Source organism: Myotis davidii, unplaced genomic scaffold (genome assembly GCF_000327345.1).
Source record: "Myotis davidii unplaced genomic scaffold, ASM32734v1 scaffold96, whole genome shotgun sequence".
NCBI lineage: Eukaryota > Metazoa > Chordata > Mammalia > Chiroptera > Vespertilionidae > Myotis > Myotis davidii.
In genome coordinates, this window is record NW_006289416.1 from 10,433,529 (window position 1) to 10,446,133 (window position 12,605).

The 12,605-nt window shown below is 38.1% G+C and overlaps 1 pseudogene; it reads left to right on the forward strand.

Annotated features, from left to right (window-relative positions):
- Nucleotides 1–10,636: 10,636 nt before the first annotated feature.
- On the forward strand, nucleotides 10,637–11,372 carry LOC107182817 (annotated as a pseudogene).
- Nucleotides 11,373–12,605: the final 1,233 nt, after the last annotated feature.

Genomic DNA, 12,605 nt, shown 5'->3' on the forward strand with positions numbered 1-12,605 from the left:
TTCCCTGCCCATATTCCTGACATATGGTACCCTCAAATACTCTCCTGAGCTCAATTAATTCATATTTTATATTTATGTTATAAAACGTCCTTAATTAGAAATCTTTACAAAATTATCCATTTCATGCATTAAAGCAAGCATGTCAAACTCAAAAACTACCACGTGCCAAATAAATGAGGCACGTGGCCTGTGGGCCGCAAGTTTGCCATGCTTGTACTAAAGGGTTAGCTGCTGGAGATCAGGCCCAGGTTATTTCTTACAACCTTTGCACTGTTCTACAGCTGGTGGCACATCCTTAGTATCCCAAAACACTTAACGAATAAATGAAATATATCTGTTTTTTATTATTTTGTGAAAATTTTGTATGAAATCAGATTTATAAATTAATAAAAGGTGTGATAATGAAAAGTAAATATGAGATCTCATTGCCTGTTACAGTTCAGTACATCATTATCAAGGAAGATGAAGTGTTGGCGGAGGGGGCTAGTTGAAGAGATAAGGGCAAGAATCCAAAATCAGGTGGAAGATAATTGAAAGGCATTTCCTACACATTGGATTTTTTAAAATTTATTTTTATTTTTTTTTCTTTATCGATTAAGGTAAAATGTGTCCTTATCACCCCATTGTCCCACACATTGGATTTAAAGGCAAGGACTTAACATAGTTTAGGTAGTAGCTTTCAGCCTCTCCTGCTCATAGCTCCATCCAATCCCTCTCAGAGGCCAGTGCCCATTCCTCAACCACAACAATGACAACAAAGGTGGACACAGGCAAGTCAAAGAAGTTCAAGATGGTCAAAAATATAATGAATAGTAACTTTAATTTGTGATGAGTCTAGAAATTACTATTTAATCCTATAATCAAAACTTTTTACTTGCACTGGTCAAGTCCAAGGAGTATTTAGTAAAAATATTGAACACGACCTTCAATATCGCCTAGCTGAATAAATGCCTACTTGTAAAAACTCATATTTTGAGAGATGTCCACTATGAATTTGGACATTTAGAGAGGGATTATGATTTCAACCAAGTGTAACAAAGGACAGGTTCTTCCATTTCAAAGTTGTGTATATAATACAAGCACTTCTCTTTCATCTACAGAATCCCCAACATACAGTTTTTCTCTGAAAATGGTCAGAAGGAAAGTCAAAGGAATCTCCACAGAGCTCTAATTTTGCTGGTCAAAGACAGAAAAAACAGTTTATTTTATAATGCCCTACTGGGAGCTGAAGGAAAGGAAATGTAAAATTTAAAAAAAAAATCTGTAAAAGAAGATAATTATACAAAGCCACAAAAACTCCAAAGCGTCAAAAAATACATGGACATTCAAAAAAGAATTATAGGAAGATGGCAGAGTAGGAAGTCCCAGGAATCTGTCCCTACCTACACAACAATTTACCTGGTAGAATCTATCTTATGACACTATTTTGGAACTTTGGAGTCTGTTGAAGACTTACAATTTCCAGGAGAAGTTTTTCATAGTAAATGATGGTTAGTTACAGTCAATAGCAGCTGTTTGCTCAGCAGTGACTATCCATGGCTCTTCTCAGTCAACCTTTATAATGAAAGTGCTTAAGGGACAATTTACCCTACTGACCGGCCATTAAGAAAAGAACAACTGTCTTACCCATTTTCTTTTCTTTCTTTTATATAGCTATATATCTATATATTCATTTCAGAGAGGAAGGAAGAGGGAGAGAGAGATAGAAACATCAATGATGACAAAAAATCATTGATCAGCTGCCTCCTGCATGCCTCCTACTGGGGATTGAGCCCGTAACCCAGGCATTTGCCCTTGACTGGAATCGAACCCAGAACCCTTGAGTCCACAGGCCTACATTCTATCCACTGAGCCAAACCAGCTAGTGTCCTACCCATTTTTCCAACACTGTTGTTACATGCCATGAAATACTTCAGTTAAGAGAGTATGACAGACTACATCCTGAAATTCTATAAAATGTGCACTAGAATGAATTGTAAAATTTCCCAGTAATTGATGGAATCATTAACAACAACTATACCTGTGAATAAAACTCTTGGTGGGGAAAGGATCCCCTCAAAGATTTAAAGACATGTTGCCTTGTGCTTTAGTTTCCATGATGCTACAGAGAACTCTGATGACTCTGATTACTTTGTGTATAGTCTTGTATCTTTTTTCTTTCTATATCTGACAAAATTATTTTCAAAACAATACTTGTCTCTAGAGTTCCTTATAATATTCATATCATTATATATCAATACAAGAGGAACTGAATATATATCAAAACATAAACAACTTTTTAATTCAAATGTTAGAAAGTTATTTGAGCAAAAAAAGAAAAAAGGAGTGTGAGAGAGAACTCATGGACATGGACAACAGTGTCCATTTCAGAGCGGTGAGGGCATTGGAGGGAGGTGGAAGAGGGCATAGAGGGGATAAAGGTGATGCAAAAAATTATATTTTTTTAAAAAAGTAAATTATTTTATTCTACATCTAAATTAGCAAAAATAATAAGACATTAGCCTAGCTGGTGGCTCAGTGGTTGAACATCGACCCATGATCCAAGAGGTCACCGGATCAATTCCAGCGAAGGCACATACCAGGGTTGAGGCGTCAATCCCAAGTAGGAGACATATAGGAGGCAGCAGATCAATGTTTCTCTCTCATTGATGTGCCTATCCCTCTCCTTTCCTCTCTCTAAAAAAATCAATTGAAAATAATAAAACATTTAATTTTTTAATCAACAGTGAGTTCAGTTAATAATTGGCATGAAATGTAAAACAAAACAAATATTTCTAAGATAGTAATCTGTCAAATACAATGCAGAAATTAACAACAAATTTAATTATGGTGGTAGGTAGATCATAGAAAAGTTTTACTGGAATGGTTATTGTTTAGATTTTTAATTGCTTTATTATTTAAAGGCTTATTTTATTGAGTGACTTACCTTGGCAAGGTCTAACATTTAGTATGTTTGATTATAAAAAGAAAAACAAAGTTTCTATTTTCCATGTAATATTATTACTTAAGGGAAACTGTGTTCAGCTATCTTATCAAGATACTAGATACTGAAGTCATTATTTGAGTTCCTGTAACTACCTACCTGAGTGCTTTTTCTTAGAAATAGTTTTGTGGTAGGAGACTATTTTTGAAAAAGATAAAACACAAATTCATATGTCAGAGTATTTGGATAGAGTAGTTTTGGCAGTATGTGAAAATGCATTCTTAAGCTAATATTTGTCATTTAATGTCTACTCAATTTCCATGACCCAGATACCTTGTTTTCCCTTAAACTATTTTTCCCTTGAAGAAGATGGTGCATTATTATTTCATTTAATATTTTACACCCATCAAATTGTATTATAAGCTTTAAAGGAGATTAACGTATGCAAATTTATAAGCCAGGTTATTATTACTTCAATTCAAATAGCAAATTTGGAGGAAGGAAGGTAGGGATGGTAAGAGAGTTAGGTTTGTGTCTTCATTCTTGTTAAATAAACATATTTGTGTAGGGTTTTAAACATATGCGCAAGTACTGAAGACCATATTTTCTTCAGAAAACATTAAATTTTTCTGTAGTTTCATGTGTATTCACTCTCATTATCTGGAGCATTTCTCAATGAAATTTGCTTGAATAAAAACAAAAAGAATTTAATCAGGATATGTTTTGATAACAGCTGAAAGTTTTTTGGCTTTTTTTTTTTGCAACTAGCTTTGACTAAGGAGACAAGACAATTTAATAAAATGGTGAATAGCAATTCTGCTGACAGATTTGATACAGCAAGACAGTGACTGTCACATAAGAGGCGACCACACATACATGCTCATTCCATATTTTTTTCTTTCCTCATAAGGCACAAAGGGAAGCTATTTCTCCTGAGGTGGCATAATTACAGTGGAGCTTTGTCGATTTTACCCACTTCAAGACAAAGAAGACAGCCAGTGCTCACATTAATATTTTCCTGCAGAATGGCAGTTGACAGGAAGATAACTATCATTCATCACTGAAAAGTGTTCAATTCTAAATAGTATGTGCAGCTATCATGAGCCCAAACTATAACTTCATCCAACTATATTTTAATGTAGATTTTCAAAAATAAAATATAACTAGAAAAACACACACACACACACACACACACACACACACACATACAAACACAGAATGAACTGTAGGCTCTGCCCGGAGGCTTCCTCGGGCTATTTTAAATTGCATAGCACCTCATCATGAGCTGGCTTAGTCCCAGACAGTAGGCAGACAGTGGGCACATTCTTGAAGCTGTAATAAATATCAGGTTCAAAATGCTGATATCAAAATTTGTGTCATGTTTAAAAACAGCAAGGGATAGAAATGTCACCTGCAAGATCCCCCCTTTTTTTCTTTTAGAAGGTTAGAAATTGGATTTGCTTCATAATCTCTCAGAAAACACATTTTGTGCAAATTGAATGTATTCTAATATCCTGTTTAGCCTACCACGATGAGCTGTATCATTAAGGGACAGAGTTTGATCTCTTAAGAATGTTGGCTTTCCTTGAAACATCTTAATCACATTGAAAACTTCTTATATGACATATGAGAACTTGAATTTGACATACAATTTTATAAATATTTTATGCTTACTTAGTGTGCTCCCCTTGTCTCTATTATCCTTGAATGTATTTATTTTGAAAAGAATTTGGAAATGAATTCACGAGATCATTAAATGTAACTGCCACCACTGGAGTGAAAGAAAGTGCTTTCTGAGCCTATAATGCAGCACAAATCCCATTGGTAGACAAAAGCTTGCTGTTCGATATAAACTGGAAATTTATCTCTGATGCATATACTAGTAAAAGGTATAGACTCAATATTAACACATACAAAGAAATTCTAAAGTAGTGGTGATTCTTCTCAACCTTAAAATTACAATTTTTAGGGAAATATTAGGCAATATAAAAATGTCCATTTTATAATGTGCCGGCCAATGGATTTACAGGTTGTCATTCAAATGGCATCTTCAGACCTTACTTGGCTCATCTGTGAAATGTGCTGATGGAGAAAGCACCATAGGAATACACTTACCGTGGCAAACCATCTAGCTCCAAAGGCATTGTACCACAAAGGGCGACAGTGATCACAGTGTTAATGGTTAGAACTAGGGAAGAGCCGCTCTAACTTTGAGTCAGGCCTTTCACATTCTGAGGAATAAGAGACCTGAACATTCTGGGTGTTCATTAAACCTCTAATGTAGTCCGTTGACATTGGCACAGAGTTCAGTTATGGCGCAGGAAGCCTGGGGCCTGGCTGTGTAAGCATGTGATTCCACTGTCAGTTCCCCCGTGACAAGGCGGACACAGCCTTCCGTTTGCATCTCAGGAACAGTGATTGATCAGGCTTCCTTTGCGTTTTCCTTTCAGAGAAGAGAAACCCAGGGCAGCTAATTGAGGAGAAGTGACATCAGTCAGTGGAGTTCCCCAGATGTGGCATCGTGCATGCGCATCACCCTGAGCTGATGCAAGGGAGGGAGTCAATTGTGGGGAGCAGGAATTCAATACATCTGAGATATGAACAAGACCAGAAAAAAATTCCTATTGTGGAGCCAGAATTCATTCAGTAAGAATTTTACTGAAACATTTTTAAAACATGATTAGAGTAACATGATCCAAAAATACGTTTTCAAAGGAAATGGCTATAATTAAAATGTGCAGAAGAAAGAGAAAAAGAAAAGTGAAACAAGGGCATCCCTTTATATTTGTCTTCTATAAAAGCAGCTTTTATAACCCATGACTACACAGGGTTTCTAGTATCTCACGGTATTTCATAAGCGAGGCTAAGTCTAATATGGGTGCCAATGTTTAAATGTTTATTACTTTCTTTCAGTAATGTTCTTTCATGTGGTTCCAAGAGTTTGTATACATATATATTCCTGGCTGTACACATTGTACACATTTATTTCTACAAGCGTTCAGTTGTATAATTGGAATTACCATTGCGTCCCCTGATTAATTACTAAAAGCGGCGCCTGGAAGACCTCTCTATATATAGAGGTCTGAAGCGAAGCTCCATGAGGCAGGAGAATCCAGAACCCTGCCACCAGCGTGACAAGTCACATATGGTTAAAGATATTAGAAGGAGGTGCATTTTGATGACAAAGGAAGGACACAGGGAGGTGGCAGGTGAAATTGGCAGTCAACCGGATCAAGTGCAAACAACTTTGGAAAGGTCCACAGAACAACAGTTGGCAGCCCCAGTGCCTGACCAGAGCCTCTTTGAAGTGCTCTGGGAGGAAATGCTTCTCCTGTCACCTGTGGACTCTATAATCTACCTTGCCCTTGGCCTCTCAAGATCCAGCAAGAACACTATTCACCGAAGACTCTCTCTGTCAGCAGATCTGCCAGATTTTACAGCAGACACTCTCGCGTATGTTGGCATGAAGAGCCAGGAAGGGATCTCCTATGGCAAGAGAGCTGTATTCACCTCCTCTTAAATCAGTGGGTCCTTTCAAAGGGAACCAGTGGTTTTGATCAGAAAAGAAGAGTATGTGATGTTCGCATATATTCTCACCCACTGTTCTGCAAGGGGGATCTGTCAGTTCTGACAAGAGGAAGTGGAGAAAAAAAAATCAAGCTGTTCCATTTTCATATATATTGAGAGCACAAAGCAATACTGATTTAGTGCCTAAGCCACAGAGGGTGTAACAGGAGCAGATGAAAGATACTTTGTCCACTGGTGGATTCTCTTGAAATATGTTGGAATATGGACTGCAGTGTAATAGTGCATTCAGTAAACAGCCTTGCAGGAACTGAGGCCATCTGACTCAAATAATTATCCAAATGTGTCTCCATAGCAAGCAGGAAAAATAAATATGAAACAGTATATATCAGAATTTCATAGGGAGGCTAAATGAGAGAGAGGGGCAGGGACATGCTATGTAACTGGGAACATTATGTTCAGATACATAGATTTGAAGGAGATTGAGATGGTGGGATACTTCTGGCATATACATGAGGTAATAAATGGGATTTCATTGAATTCGCTGGAGGAATTCTTTGGGGAAAGAAGGGATGAGGTGAGAATATCCCAGAACCCCACGAATGAGAAACAAAGCCAAAATAATCTGACATTTCCCTTTCATTGTGATATTATTTTACTTGCTGCCTGGTGCACACTCTGCAGCCATAAATTATGTGTAAAACAATTTAGTCCCCAGAAGCCTAGCTACTTGAGCAGCATTATGTTTTGCATGTTTAGTTGTCATTTCTGTTAGGGAATTATCCAAATGGGGACTCAAGTCAGGCAACACAGCATTCAGAAAGACACAGGGTCACTTTCTAATAACTGATGATAATGCGTAGTCAGTTACTGGGAGGAAGGTTGATATTTTAAAATTACAACTAAGATGCAAAGTGCCAATCAGATAAGCAAAAATAAAATGTTTTGCTTCCATTCAACATTTGGCCTGGTGTGCTTTGAATCTCTCCAGATTAGTGACAGTCTTCACATAGGATTTCAGGTTGAGAGTTTACCTGTGACCTCAACTTTAAAAGGAGGGACACAGCAACTGAATTCTAGACCTAGGTTGACTAGCTAGAAAACTACCCCTGTGGTAAATGTTCTAGTTACACTTTTTAGGTGGAAATTAAAATACATAAATGGCAGAATATTAATAAATTTTTTTCTTAGGCACCAAGTGGTAATCTACTTTTTTTACATGTATCTGTTTATTTTTGAAAAATTTTATTATTTTATTATTACAAATACATAGAGAATACCAAATATATGTAGTTTGCAATTATTTTTTAACAATATGAGCACATCTATCCTATATAATAAAAGCCTAATATGCTAAGTTTCTGGTTATCCAGTTGGCCGCTCAACCAATCAAAGCGTAATATGCTAATGATATGCTAAAGCCACTCAACTGCTTGCTATGAGATGCACTGACCACCAGGGGTAGACGCTCCAACCGGTAGGTTAGCTTGCTGCTGGGATCCAGCTGATCGGGACTGAGCGAGATGGGCAAGACACATTCTGGAGCCCTCCCGTGTTCCTCCCTGGCTGGCCAACCTCCCATCTCCCTCCCTGGACCTGATCGTGCACCAGTGGGGTCACTCAGCCTAGCCTGTGCCTTCTCACAATCGGGGACCGCATGGGGGGTGTCGGAGAGCTGGTTTTGGCCCAATCCCGCAGGCCAGGCTGAGGGACTCCACTGGTGCCCAAATTCATGCACTGGGCCTCTAGTTTAACTATAATGCAAGTCAAATATAGAAAAACTAGAGGCCCGGTGCACAAAATTTCTGCTTGGGTGGGGGGGTCCCTCAGCACAAATTGCAAGATGGCACAGGCCAGGCCGAGGGACCCCACCGGTGCATGATCGGGTCTGGGAGGGATGCAGGAAGTTGGCCAGCCGGGAAGGGACCGCAGGAGGGCTCCAGGGCATGTCCGGCCCATCTCGCTCAGTCCTGATCTGCTGGACCCCAGCAAGAAGCTAACCTACTGGTTGAAGTGTCTGCCCCCTGGTGGTCAATGTATGTCATAGTGAGCGGTTGAGTGGCCTTAGCATATCATTAGCATATTACACTTTGATTGGTTGAATGGACAACCAGTCAATCAGACACTTAGCATATTAGGCTTTTATTATATAGGATTACTTAATAACCTTGATCATGCCTTTCTTTATTATAGCATTTAAATTAACCACTATTCTAACATTTATCTTTACTAGTGAGCTTTATCTTTTCAAAATTGATCTATATGAAGTCACATTGAATGTATAACTCAGTGTCTGGTTTCTTAACTTCAAACATTTGCTAGTGAAATTCTTCCAGGCTTTTTTCATGTAGCAAAACCAATTATCTGCTGCTGAATAAACATATTAAACCCCCCTCTCCTGCTTCCATACTTAGTGACTTAAATCACCTTTACTCGCTTCTAGTTTCTCATAGTTTTGCGAAGGTGAGTTGGCAAAGCATCCCCTTTCTGTTCTACTCAGCATTGCCTTGTAGACTGAGGGCTGAGATTTAGTGCGACGAAAACTTACAAAGTCATATGATTGATGCTTAAAATGAAAATATGTCTGGCATACTTCGTCATCTTGGACATCAGTCTATTCTATGTCAGAAATTAGCAGAGTAGATTAAACAGTCTATGATTCAATTACATGCTGTCTGGAAGGAGCTCACTTCAAATACAACAACATGGAGATTGACAGAAAAACGGGAAAAAGTAATATCATGCACAGCACACAGCTTTCAAAACAACAATAAAACTGGAGTGACTATATTAAAAATCATTAACATAGATTCAGAGCAAGGAATATTACTAGAAATAAAGAGGGGCATTGACTAATGACAAAATAATGACCCTAAATGTGTACATATCAAACAACAGAGCTTCATAGTAGGTGCTGTGAACACTGAAAGAGCTAAAAGGAGAAACAAGACATCACAATTACAAATGTTGGAACTTCTACAACCTTTCCCTAGATCAGAAATATAGAACACTTGAATGACACAGTCAACCAACAGAATCCAATGGACATACATGTATAGTTAAGAGCTGTCAGAATTTATAACAGACCTCAACTTAGGAATGGGGAGGGCTAGTGGGAGGGGCTCACACACCCTGTGTCCCTGGAAAAGCCCTACAGGACAAACTAGGTTTATAACAGAGGTGTCTGCTTGGAGCAGCCCCTTGTCTTTCCTCAGTAAAAAGGGGCTTCCTGTTTCTTGTGTCAGGGTGTGCCTGTGGCTCTCTGTTGCTGCATGTACCAGTTTGCAATTATCTTTCTGCCAAATAAATCACTTTTGGTGACAAAATTTCTAGTTGACTTTTGTTTACTGTTGGCAGAACAAAAACTTGTTTCATAGGTATTGAAAACTGTAGATAGCCTAAGTTATTACAATTGTTGACTTAAATAGGTATTGTATTTTTAGATCACAATTCAAAATTGTGAATGATGTTTGTATTTTTGCAAATGTACAAGTAACATTGGTGCTGTTGATGTTTTTATTGTAACAAGTATATTATAATTGTCCTCTATAGAACTTAAAATTTACTAGGCCAGCATATTTAAGGGTTAACTTAAATAATAGGACTAATTCAAATAATTCCTGCACAGCCCACACTATTTCAGTTTGTTCTTTCAAAATGCATGCTCCCGCTGATCCCACTGCATCAGTCCTTGTCCCTCTTCCAATAACCATATGGCATCTATGTGAATGTTCTATCATTGCCTAACTTTGTGTGCTCGAATGGCACAGCAATTCACTGCATTTCCAAAAGCTCTATAAGGTTTATCACTGGTGGCCATTTGATATTTTTATCTTATCATCATGATGTATTAGTGCAAAAAATAAAATTGGTATTCGAAAACCACCGGAGGCTTTGTGAATCTGACTGCTATATAGAATTCTATTGTTTTTTGAAAGATCAGTTGCTTATATAGATGCACAGAATTGAGGACATAACTTCTTAATTTGTAAAAAGAGCAACCAAAGGTCTATAGCAGATGTATAGACATGTCAGCTTGCAATAGAAGCCTTGTAATTTGACAAGAGAGTGTGATTAGAGGATGCTTAAATTCACCTGCTTTTTTTTCTCATTTCTCTGTTTCTCAGGCTACTTTAAGGACTATATACATTGCAGACGCCACCACCTCGAAGCCTCCCATGACCAACCATGGTGAACCCCACTGTGTTCTTCGACATCTCCATCGACGGCGAGCCCTTGGACCACGTCTCCTTTGAGCTGTTTGTAGACAAAGTTCCAAAGACAGCAGAAAACTCCCGTGCTCTGAGCACTGGGGAGAAAGGATTTGGTTATAAGGGCTCCTGCTTTCACAGATTATTCTGGGATTTATGTGCCAGGGTGGTAACTTCACACGCCATAATGGCACAGGCGGCAAGTCTATCTATGGCAGTGGTTCTCAACCTTGGCTGCACATTAGAATCACCTGGGAATCTTTTTAAAATCCTGATTTCTGGGCCTCATCCTCCGGAAATTCTGTTTCTTTGTTACTAATGTTGTGACCCCACCCCGTAACAAAGAAACAGAATTTCCGGAGGATGAGGCCCAGAAATCAGGATTTTAAAGATTCCCAGGTGATTCTAATGTCCAGCCAAGGTTGAGAGCCACTGATCTATGGGGAGAAATTTTAGGATAAGAACTTCATCCTGAAACATACAGATCCTGGCATCTTGTCCATGGCAAATGCTGGACCCAACACAATCATTCCCAGTTTCTCATCTGCACTGGCAAGACTGAGTGGTTGGCTGGCAAGCATGTGGTCTTCTGCCAGTTGAAGGAAGGCATGGATATTGTGACAGCCATGGAGCACTTTGGGTCCAGGAATGGCAAGACCAGCAAGAAGATCGCCATTGCTGACTGTGGACAACTCTAATAAATTTGCCGTGTGTTTTATCTTCACCACCAGACCATTCCTTCTGTAGCTCAAGAGAGCACCCCTTCACCCTGATTTTCTTGGAATGTTTTATAATCTTTGTGCTCTTGCCAGTTTATTCGGTTCCATAATTTCCTTACCCCTCCCAGTCTAGCTGGATTGCAGGGTTAAGTTTATGATTATGAAAGAAAAACTAAACAGTTGTCTGTCAAAAAAATATGTGGAATGTTAAAAATTAGGAAAACAACATATTCAGTTGATGATTATGGGGCAGTTTCTTTCATTTTTATAATAAATATATTCTAAAATATTCCTATTTAATAAATACTATAACACAAAAGAGTTCATGGTCATTTTAATTTTCTTGAAGATATTATACCACTCATATTAAAATATCATTATGATAAGATGAGGTGCTTTTACAAAAATGCTGTTTATAAGTCTTAGTAAATGTCAGTGAGCCTATCAATAGCAACCTTAGAGCTGAGTAAATGAATCTAAAATAAGAAAGTAAAAGGCATAATCCTAGCATCAACTGTAAATACCCTATACTTTACAGTAATTATACTGTGGGTCATGCCCTTTGAATACTTTTTGATATTCCTTTCTACAAATTAAAAATACTTGTTGAAATGTGTTATTAAAAACAATTAAATAATTGCATGTTAGTGAAAAATATGTTAAGCACCTCTACACAAGAAGTAAACGTACTTTCACCTTCATGTCAAGTAATGCATTTTTTGTAGGCAAGATGTGAAAAAAATTGCAGGTGATTTTTCACATCCAAATTTTAAAAATATATTTTTATTGATTTCAGAAAGAAAGGGAGAGTGAAAGAGAGACAGAAACATCAATGATGAGAGAGAATCATTGATTGGCTGCCTCCTGCATGTCCCACACTGGGGATAGAGCCTGCACTCTGGGCATGTGCCCTGGCCATGAATCGAACTATGACCTTCTGGTTTACAGGTCAATGCTCAACCACCGAGCCACACTGGCCAGATCACATCCACATTTTTATAGCCATTTTCATATTGAAACATTGTCAACAATACTATTCTAAGGATGATAAAGATGTGACATTCTGCATTGTAATTGATTACAATTAAACACTACCTTCATATATTTGGGATTGTACCCTCCACCTCTCCATTCACCCTTCCTGAAGCAACTCCCAAATTTTCTGATGGATGATTTCCATAGTAGAAAGCACTGAGGCAATTACACATTCAAACTCAAGCTCCTTGG